General features: G+C 42.7%; 1 non-coding gene across 1 annotated transcript; it reads right to left on the bottom strand.

The window, feature by feature from the left end:
- Positions 1 to 5,325: 5,325 nt before the first annotated feature.
- On the bottom strand, positions 5,326 to 5,482 carry LOC122453459. Its single transcript, XR_006273077.1, has one exon. It is a non-coding gene; the product is annotated as a small nucleolar RNA SNORA69 (small nucleolar RNA).
- Between the last annotated feature and the right edge of the window lie 3,922 nt (positions 5,483 to 9,404).

Here is a 9,404-nt window from a genome sequence, read left to right on the forward strand (position 1 = left end):
TCTAGCTTTATAAATCTTGTATCATCTGAAAAGTTTGTCTCTTGGGTCAAATCTCTTAATATCTTCCTAGTTCTAGTTCTGCTCTCTGGGGACACATATAGCATGTCACCCCTTTCTGCCCCATAATAGCTCATCAGAGATCTAAAGATAAAGATGATTCTCTTAATTCTCCTCTTTTCCTGGGTCACACCCTGCGCCAGGCAAATCCAAATGTCTATGGTAGAATCCAGGCATCAGGTCTTGTTAAAGCTCCCCAGATGGCTTCAATGTTCAGCCAAAGTTGAGAACACTATCCTAACTTTGTATCCCAGGTATTCCATTCTGCCGTTAGGACTTTTTAAAAACAAACAGACACCAACAAACAAGCAAATCAAAGTCTTTAGAGACTTCTGTGATTTCTTCCTAGACATGTGCTTGATCAAAAGACTTTCCTGTAATAAGCAATATCTAGTGACAGGTTTTGAAGGCAAGCCATCTTCACCTTCCTTGGGCTTTTCTGAGGCCCTATTACCAGTCATATTATACCCTCTGCCCCTAAATGCAAAGGTCAGAATGACTTAAATGACATAAATGACTGACTGCCTGTCTCCCCTGACCTCTTCCCCACACAGGTGGGGTCTGTAGGAACTCTGTCAGGGTCCCGTACCTCCGAGGTCAGAGTCCCTCTCTGACCCAGGGGTTAGATGTTATGAATCCCCTTGAACAGCTCCTCTTCCACTGGAGGAAGGAAGACATGGCTTATTCATGAGTGGAATCACAGTTCCAACCTCCTCCTTCCTGTCATAAGAATAAAACTGAGGAATGTTTCCCTTTGGCATCACTTAAGCCTGACGAATTTGATTTGGAAGTAATTCATGTTTGGAAAGATTTTTCCAAAATACTTTCTTCCAGTTCAGTTCAGTTGCTCAGTCGTGTCTGACTCTTTGTGACCCCATGGACTGCAGCACGCCAGGCCTCCCTGCCCATCACCAACTCCCAGAGTTTACTCAAATTCATGTCCATTGAGTCGGTGATGCCATCCAACCATCTCATCCTCTGTTGTCCCTTTCTTCTCCTGCCTTCAATCTTTCCCAGCATCAGGGTCTTTTCAAATGAGTCAGTTTTTCGCATCAGGTGGCCAGAGTATTGAAGTTTCAGCTTCAACATCAGTCCTTCCAATGAATATCCAGGACTGATTTCCTTCAGGATGGACTGGTTGGATCTCCTTGCAGTCCAAGGGACTTACAGGAGTCTTCTCCAACACCACAATTCAAAAGCATCAATTCTTCGGCGCTCAGCTTTCTTTATAGTTCAACTCTCAAATCCATACACAACTACTGGTAAAACCATAGCTTTGACTAGATGGATCTTTGTTGGCAAAGTAATGTCTCTGCTTTTTAATATGCTGTCTAGGTTGGTCATAACTTTTCTTCCAAGAGGGAAATGTCTTTTAAATAGATGCACAAAAATAGTCGTAGAAACAGCTATGGGGTGGAAGCTACCTGCTTATTCAGGGCTTCCTAAAACATACCATACTGGCCATCCTTCAATTCTGGCTTTCATTATTCTGACAGACAACTGTAGACCCAGGTGTGGCAGGGTCCTAAGGGTCTGACTAGACCAACCTCCCCATCCCGCTCTCAAAGAATGCAGGTCCACTACTCCCTTGATTATGACACTCTGGCCTCAGCTGGAATACTTGAGTGAAGCAGGCTCTCCGCTTGCTGAAGCTTATTTCATTTTAAAGTAGTTCCCATAGACAGACAATTCTGCCTCCCTACAAATTCCATCCTGCTCTACCTTTTGCAGCCTTCAAACAAAGTTGGTTCTTTCCCCATGCCCTCCAAATATTTAGAAATAAGTTGGTTTTGGCAATAAGATGATAGAGAATCAACCCTGTTACTCTTATAGCATCCAAAAAAAAAAATGTCAAATAGTTTTAGAGGAATTGTCCACAGTTCCTGTATAATTGTGAGATATCTTTCTGGATATTATGTCCCACCAGGATGGATTGTGCAGGATCCAGCACTTGCCATACTACTGAAATCATCTTTCCCCCCCATTTTGAGACCTATTCTACTGAACAATCAAACCTATTCTTAGGGCTTCCCTAGTAGCTCAGTGATAAAGAATCCGCCTGCCAATGCAGGACACACAGGTTGATCTGGGAAGATCCCACATGCCACGAAGCAACTAATCTCATGCTCCACAACTATCGAGCCTGTGATCTAGGGCTTGGGAGCCACAACTGCCGAGCCTACTACACGCTGCAGTTACTTAAGCCCGCTTTCCCTAGAGCCCATGTTCCACAACAAAAGAGGCCACAACAACGAGAAGTCTGTGCACTGCGCCTAGAGAGTAGCTCCTACTTGCTGCAACTAGAGAAAAGCCCACGCAGCAACGAAGACCCAGCACAGAAAAAAAATTATACATAAAATATTTTTTAAAGGTACAAGGAGAAAAAACAATCCCTAAAGCTTTTTTAAAAACAAATCTGTTCTTAGAAATGAGCTTGTGCTAATGAGAATCTCAGAGTCCTTTTATCAAAACCTTCACTTACTTTTATCAGAAACGTGGAGTGAAAGAGTGATCTCTCTCCTAAGGGCTGGGGACAGGCCAGTTGTCAGAAATAGCCACACTGGATCTAAGGCACCCAGTGCAGGAAGAGTGGGGATGTGTCAGGCCCTGCAGTTGGTGAAGGTCCAGGCCTCCCCACTCCTCCTGCCTTGGTGCTCCAGGAACAATCTCCAAAGAACTGGCCATTGCCTATAGAAAGGAAATTGAGTCTCAGTTTCCTTTTGGGGACCAGTTTAGTCCCGAAGGCAGGAGGAGAAGGGGACAACAGAGGATGAAATGGTTGGATGGCATTACCGACTCAACGGACATGAATTTGAGCGAGCTCTGGGAGTTGGTGAAGGACAAGGAAGCCTGGGGTGCTGCAGTCCATGGGGCGGCAAAGACTCTGACATGACTGAGCCACTGAACTGAACTTTCTAGTTTATCCCAGGACAAGGTTTCTGAGGACTTTAAACTCCCAACCACTCCACCACCACCTCCTCTCTTTTGGATCTGAGAATTAAAGGACTCATTTCAAATGCAAATGTGTGCCCCAGGGGGATGACTACAGAATCCAGATAACATTATTTCACTGTGTCCAGGCTTATTTGTCAGGGAGCAGTTGCTGGAAGAAAGTGAAAGTGAAGTGGCTCAGTCATGTCCGATTCTTTGAGACCCCATGGACAGTAGCCTGCACCAGGCTCCTGCATCCATGGGATTTTCCAGGCAAGACTACTGGAGTGGGTTGCCATTTCCTTCTCCAGGGGATCTTCCCGACCCAGGGATCGAACCTGGGTCTCCCGCATTGGAGGCAGACGCTTTACTGTCTGTAAAGACCTGGGTTTGATCCCTGGGTTGGGAAGATCCCCTGGAGAAGGAAATGACAACCCACTCCAGTAGTCTTGCCTGGAAAATCCCATGGACGCAGGAGCCTGGTGCAGGCTGCTGTCCATGGGGTCTCAAAGAGTTGGACACGACTGAGCCACTTCACTTCACTTTCAGTCCCAAAAGTCATTTACAGTTTGGAAAGTGCGTTGTACTCAGTTTAGAAACTTTGTATTCTTCTGGGATAAAACCCCAAAGATCCAGTTATACTGAAGGCCCTGGAGAAGGCTTTTTGCTTGCTGCCTCCCTCCCTCCTTTTCACGTCCTCTTCTCCTTTCTTTGGTCAACATATTCCTATAAAGACATCAGCCTTAGCCTGGAGCCTGATGGCAGATCATCCTGCAGCTCACTCAGCCCCCAGGTCCTTTTCCCTCAGTGGCTGAGGCAATTCCGTCACCCTCAGCCTGGACTTGCAGCAGTTTTGGAAGGAGAGTTAGAGTTTGGTTTTAGGGTGACTACTCGTCCCCAGAGTGGCTAGGCTCCATGAAGCATCATGCTGTGTTCTTTCCGGATCCTTCAGCTTCCTGTCCTCTGTGCATCCTCAGTTCCTCATCTGCGTCACTGACAGCCGTACAACACAGGCCAGGCATGGATGCAGAGCCCCGAGGCTTCATGAGAGACCATCACTTTGGACATTGTTATTCAAGGTGGAGTGGGAGGCAGCCACATGTAGAGGAGTAACACACTGGCTCAGTCTTCAGGGCATTCACCCTCTGTATTGAGAAAAGTGAGTGAAAAGTTATTTATGGCTCTTCTTGAGCTGGAATGTCATCTTTTCCCCTCAAGACATTGGAGCTCCTGATTCTTGGGTCTTCAGATTCTCATTGAATCATACCTTGGTTTTTCTGGTGCTCTAGCATGCAGGTGGCAGACCATGGGACTTCTCAGTCTCGATATCTTTTATCAGTACAGTACTTCTACCCAAAAGGAGCAAAATATATGTCTTTTTTCAGGTGTAACTGGAACTTTCTCCAGGATAGATCATATCTTAGGTCACAAAACAAGTCTTAACACACTTAACAATGAAATTATGCCAAGTATCTTTTCTGATCACAATCAAATGAAACTGAAATCAATAGCAGAAGTAAAATTGCAAAATTTAAATGTGTGGAAATTAACACACTTGTAAGCAACCATTGGGTCAAAAAAGAAATATAAAAAGGAAATTAGAAAATATCTCAAGACAAACAAAAATAAAACACAATATGCCAAAACTTATAGCGTGCAGCAAAAACAGTACCAAGAGATATTGGAAAATACTGGTTGTACTGGGCAACGACTGATCTCCAATGACACTAGAACCAAGTATTTCAGTTAACTCAAGAATAGCATAAGGAACTTGAATGCTTTTTCCAGCACATACTTCTAAAAATTCATGATATAAGTGATAAATTTAGATAAAGTCGTACAAGAGGAGGACTTACTGGATGGGAAAGACCAAAGGAAAATATGGATGAACCCATGACTGTGATGTGAACTGAGCAGATTCTTCATTGAATGTGGAACCCAGGTACAGGAATCACTTTCATCACTATGGAGTAGAGCCAAAGAAAAGATATATCTGGGATTGTGGGTGCAAACAAACTGATTACAAATCCGTAATGAAGGATGGAGTATGACAGTTGGCCTTTTTATAACAATGTTTATGTACGTGGAAGGAGGTTGGCGTTGGCTGGGTGAGAACAAAGGGTGACGACAACGGCCTCTCAGCAGAGACATCTTATTCTGAGAGCTAAAACCAGTGTGCTCATGATAGTAGCCTTATTGTAATCTTTGACAAATCAGAGCTGGATTAAAATGCTCTCAGATTACTTAGCCGAGGGATGTACAAATGTACTTTTTTTTTCTAAGGGCAATTTATTGAATTGTAGATTTGCCTTGGGTAGTAGTATTTTTTTCCTCAGATTTTTTCCATGTCAATCTGTCATGAGTTTACTCCCATAAAGGGAAAAAAAAAAAAGATCAACACAGATTTTATTTTAGCAGGATAATATCAGTAGTATGGTTATTTTAACAAAATCAATTCTTCCTATCAAGGAACACAGTATATCTTCCCATCTGTTTAATGTCATCTTTAATGTCTTTCAGCAATGTCTTATAGTTTTCTGAATACAGGTCTTTTACCTCCTTAGGCAAGCCTATTCCTAGGTATTTTATTCTTTTTGATGTGATTATAAGTGGACTGTTTCCTTAATTTTTCTTTCTGATAGTTCATTGTTAGTGTGTAGAAATGCAACAGATTTCTGTATAGTAATTTTGTATCATGCAACTTTACTGGATTCATTGATAAGCTCTAGTAGTTTTTTGGTAGTGTCTCTATGATTTTTTATGTATAATATCATGTCATCTGCAAACAGGGAGAGCTGTATTCTTCCCTTCCAATTTGGATTTCTTTTATTTCTTCTTCTTGTCTGGTTGCCATGACTAGGTTTTCCAATACCTTGTTGAATAAAAATGGCAAGAGTGAGAACCCTTGTCTTGTTCCTGATACCAGAGGAAATGTTTTGAATTGAATCTACAGATTTAAAACAATCCTTTAAAAAGATGCACATGGCATTCTTCACAGATCAAAAATAAATAATTTTAAAATTTTTACTGAAGCACAAAAGACCCTGAAGAGCCAAAACAATCTTGCGAAAGAACAGAATTGGAAGTATCACACTCCTTGACTCAGACTATACTACAAAGCTACAGTAATCAAAATAGTATGGTACTGGAACAAAAACAGACACATAGATGAATGGAACAGATTAGAGAGCCTAGAAATAAACCCATGTACATTTGGTCAATCTATGACAAAGGAGGCAAGAATATACAATGGAGAAAAGATAGTCTCCTTAACAGTGGTGCTGGGAAAACTGGACAGCTACATATAAAAGAATGAACTTAGAACATATTCTCACACTATATACAAAAATAAATTCAAAATGGATTAAAAACCTAAATGCAATACTGAAACCATAAAGTCTTAGAAGAAAACACAAGCAGAACAACCTCTGACATAAATCATAGCAACACATTCATGAGGCAAGTATATTTTGCTAGAGGCAGAACTAAAAGGCCCTGGTGCTTTTGGTTGTATAGTCTGGGATAGGACTTCTTCTACTGGAACAAAGAAGAGCATGTGAATCAATCTGGTCTATGATGGCCTCTGTGGTCTGAGAGACGCCAACTTTCTCACGTCTACCTTCCTGAACAGCCACCTGCCAATTTGAGAGGGGGGGATAGAAGTAGCTGTTGTAGTAATTTACTTGGGGATGATTAACGGACCTCCCATTCTCTTCTCCTCTTCCTTGTAATACTTAGAATCTCATCCTCATAATATTCAGGGTCCTCTAAGTTAATTCTCAAGGGAACACTGAACCAGCATTAACTGCAACCAAAGAGATCAGCCCGAGTCTCCCCACTGGGGGCCAGGATTGGTTATGAGCAGTTGGTTCTTAATAACTCTCATCCTGACCTAGTTTTGCTCTTTTGGTTATAAGAAACCAAGATCCACTCAGGCTATCTCAGGGAAAGTTCTACGGTTGTGGTGGTTCCAAGTAAAGAAACATTTTGGGGGCAATTTTGGAATCTTATATAAATCAAAGAACAAGATTCTTAACAGTTAAAAGTGAAAGGATTGAGAAATGGAGAATGTTCTTTTTAAAAATTTTTATGTATTTATTTTTGGCTGCACTGAGACTTCATTGCTTTTCACAGGCTTTCTCTAGCAGAGACGAGCAGGGGCTACTCTTCATTATGGTCCAGAGGCTTCTCATCGTGGTAGCTTCTCCTGTTGCAGCAAACAGGATCTAGGTCACGTGGGCTTCAGTAGATGTGGCTTGCGGGCTCAACAGTTGCGTCTTGGAGGCTCTAGAACGTGGAGTCAGTAGCTGTGGTGCACAGGTTTAGTTGCTCCATGGCATGTGGAATCTCCCCAGACCAAGAATCAAACCCATGTCCCCTGCATTGGCAGGCAGATTCTTATCCATTGCGCCACCAGGGAAGTTCAAGAATGTTCTTGATAGCAAGCAGCTCCAGGAAACCCAGAAATAGAATTCATGGGTTCACCTTTTGAATCTCCTCTTCTAATGAGACAGATGCTTTCTATATATTTTTTTCTCTTTTTCTTTTTTCTAATGGGCTTCACTGCTGACTCATAGCTTTTGCTTCCCACCCCACCAGCATAATATCAACCCTACCTCATGGAATCTTTGGTGGGTCCTTTCTGATTTGGGTCTCATTAAACTGATTTTGTCTCCCTGTTTCTCAATTTCAAGTTCCTCAAAGATCACACTAACTAGCCCAATTCACCCTTTTGCTTCAGTCGGATACGTGAGTGCATGCATGCTAAGTCACTTCAGTCATGTCTGACTCTTTGTGACCCTGTGGACTGCAGCTTGCCAGGTTCTTCTGTCCATGGGATTCTCCAGGCAAGAACATTGGAGTGGATTGCCATGCCTTCCTCCAGGGGATCTTCCTAACCCAGGGATTGAACCCACTTCTCTTATGCCTTCTGCATTGGCAGGCAGGTTCTTTACCACCAGCACCACCTGGGAAGCCCTCAGTCGGATGTATTACCCTCAAATCTATAGGTTACCTCATCTGGGGTCACAGTTGTTCCAGTCCAGTGAACTATGGCTACAGGACAACTGCAAGTGTCACTGGGTCGAAGCTGGAATAGATCCCTTTGGAAGAAATGTGGATAGAGGAAGCTCTATGGCATCTTTATGATGTGACATGAGTTTGACTCTATCGATCCATCCACAATTAGCAAACGCTACAGTACCTCGCTTACCAGTCTTTCAGTCCCACTATGATTTCAGCCACAGCTGTGTGGAGAGTTTATTCAAGTTAGACTCACCTTGAGCTAACAGTATCCCACTTCAAACACCATCCATCTTTCTGCTTCTCTGCCCCAGACCTTCTCCAACACTATGGAAGTCCCCTGTGCATAGCCCAGAAGAACAGGGGTTACAACTGTGGAAGGCAGGATTCTAAGATGTCCCCAAGATTTTTTCCCCCCTGGTGTACACACTCTGCATAATCCCCAGGACTGTAAAAATGATGACATAATTGGCCTTAACATAGAGATTATCCAGGTGGGCCTGACCTAACCATGAATCCTGTAAAGGCAGAGAGTTTTTCTCTGGCTAGTAGCAGAAAGGAAAGCCAAAGATCCAAAGCACTAAAAGAATTTGATGCACCATTACTGACATGAAGATGGAGGGGCCATGCAAAAAGGAAATGGGGAATTCAATCCTGTGGCTGCACAAAATTGAATTCTGCAACATAAATATACTTGAAAGTGGATTTTTCCTCAGAGGCTCCAGATGAAAACTTAATGCAGCTGACACTTTGATTTTAGCCATTTGACACCCTGAGAAAAGAACCAAGTCATGTCATGCTGGATTTCTGAACTGTGAACTAATAAATGAGCAAGGATTTAAGCTGCTATATTGTGGTGATTTGCTACACAGCAAGAGAAAACTGATACAAGGAAAACAAACAGGACAAAAAAAATGATAGTTTCATCATTATAAAAAAAGTCAAGGGCCTTTAGTTACTCCTCAAGGGCTACAGGTAGTATTCTGAGCCATATCCTTTGAGCTGTTTTATAGACACTAAAACCCCCACCAGGTGGAAGAAGTTAACTCAGTGACCGACTGTAGCCATGACATAAGCTGGCACAACTCTAAGAACTGGCCTTAAAGAAATAAGAACAAATGGACCCCGGAGCTGAAGACTAACTGTACTTAAAACAATCAAGGTGATGCTGATCAGACCACCCCATTATCAATCTCAAGACAACTGTGAAGAGCTGACAGTGCTGTTTTTGCATATAGTTCCTTTCCCCACCTGTAAAAGTTCTTGCCCACTAATTGTCAGTTGGGGGAGTGGGGGTGGAAATTGACCTTTGACAGGAGTCTGCCATCCCCTACCCCAGTTGCCAGACTTCAAAATAAAGCAATCTTTCCTTTCTACCCAACTTGCCTCTTTAT

The sequence above is a fragment of the Cervus canadensis genome, chromosome 14 (genome assembly GCF_019320065.1).
Source record: "Cervus canadensis isolate Bull #8, Minnesota chromosome 14, ASM1932006v1, whole genome shotgun sequence".
Taxonomy (NCBI): Eukaryota; Metazoa; Chordata; class Mammalia; order Artiodactyla; family Cervidae; genus Cervus; species Cervus canadensis.